Source organism: Hetaerina americana, unplaced genomic scaffold (assembly GCF_022747635.1).
Source record: "Hetaerina americana unplaced genomic scaffold, ioHetAmer1.1.p SCAF_3, whole genome shotgun sequence".
NCBI classification, from domain to species: Eukaryota; Metazoa; Arthropoda; class Insecta; order Odonata; family Calopterygidae; genus Hetaerina; species Hetaerina americana.
In genome coordinates, this window is record NW_027286874.1 from 29,850,843 (window position 1) to 29,852,821 (window position 1,979).

The following is a 1,979-nucleotide window of genomic DNA, read 5'->3' on the forward strand; positions in this document are numbered from 1 at the left end:
ATTAATTCTGCTCTCATATCATTTGCACTGGACTATAATTATCGAAGAAAAACTCCATATATTCCATGCTGAGGACAATCCCATTTAAAATTTGATTAAGGTAATTATAACATATGAAAAAAAATATCTCTCACTGTACCAATCAAGGCCTCATCCTGCAAGATCTACCATCTTTAATGTCCTACCTTGAAACATCAAATCAACACCATCCAATATTCAAAAACTAGATAAAAGGACAAAGAGTTATTCCGTGCTAATCCAACCAAGCTCTCAACTTCAGCAGAACCAAACAAATTCTGATAGTTTATGTAGAGAGTGATTCCTCATTGTTTTCACATTCTTGATGGACATGCCAAGAAATGGCAGAGGAAAGGCATTTCTGAGTGTATTCCATATTAAAAGTTAGCTATTATCTTGCTCTTTGGCTACATTTGTATGCATTTAAATTCTTTTAGTGATCAGTATGAATTTTGAGAACTCCTGCTTACTATTTTTGTGAATCATGTAATTTTTCTGGAGAATGACTAAGTTCTGGTGATAATTTAGGGTATGCTTTACACCCTCTTCAGTATTCCCAATGCCAGTTTCAATTTTCACTCTAGTCTCCATTTCTGGTGGTTTGGTTTGGAACTAAATTTTTTCACTCTTCCCTACTCAATTTTTTCAGCTTTCTGTGAGCCTCAGGCTGTACATGAACCGATTTTTTTTTAAAATCCCTTATTATCTTTTTTTCTCCAAATCACTTAATTTTCTCATTTATTAGGCTTAGTTTAGTCTGAAGCTTTTGTGATTCATGAAACGCCAACTAATTGGTATTTTGTGGCGAAAGCTAAGTTTATAACTGAGCTTCATTGTTCTTATACAGTATCCTTCCCTTCTGCCCCAATTTATTTTCATATAATGGATGTTCATGAAATGGTTCTTTTCTGTCGGTAAGAACAGTTTTCCAGGTTACAGCTAGACAATGATAAATTACACAACCATGTATAATTGAAAGAGAGAGGAGATGTGGATCAAAAAGGGAAGACTGAACTTTGGTTAATAGGCACGAAGCTCATGTACCTGTAGAAAGAAGATTGATGTATGGTGAGAGCAAGAAAATGAAACATCATTTTTAGTTTGTTAGTTTCAACACAATGTGAACATTCTATAATTTGGGCGTTAAATAAATCGCATCTTAGCTTAGATAAGCATGAAAATGATTAATTGAATGAAGACAACATGGTCAGCCATTGATTTCATAGGTTCATTGCCGATGTAATATTTTTTTGTTCAACATTTCAAAAGAAAATGACATGCTTGAATATAAGCCCTAAATTAAATGATCAAACATTCTTTTAAGTAAGGTTGAAGGCTGCCTGTGGGGTATTGAGTATCCTGATATTAGGGGGTGGTATTTATTTAACTCAAATAAGTTTTCCAATGAAATTCTATAATGTTATTCTTCACAGCTCTATTTCATTTAAGGCATATCTGGATCTACCACAGGCTTCACATCATTTCATAAATTACTACCTATTGTAGGATACTGGCCTATTTTATATTCTAACTAAGTTATGCAGACTAATAGCATTGGGAGTTCAATTTAGCATTATTGGGCTCCTTGAAGTATTTGAAACTAGTGTAAATGTCAAAACACACAAGATGAGGAGGGTCTAATCTCTTTGGGAAATCATTATTCCCAAAATTCATCTAAAAGTTTTGGGAAGTTCTGGCACTATTCCGTTTACCATATCAATTCATAATTTTATCCCTATATGTATTCCCCGAGGCTTTATGTTTGACGCAGTTATTTCGTCATTTCATAGCTCGGCCTAAATACTTATCAGTACTGAATAGTCGTTTTAACAAACTTTTCACAACCCACCCCACGAAGTTCAATATTGTTAGTTTGGCAAAGGAAATATTGTAACGTTGGACAACCTGCAACATTTTTTTCGAGTTGCACATGTTCTGCCATCTGTGGGTATTTATTTTGA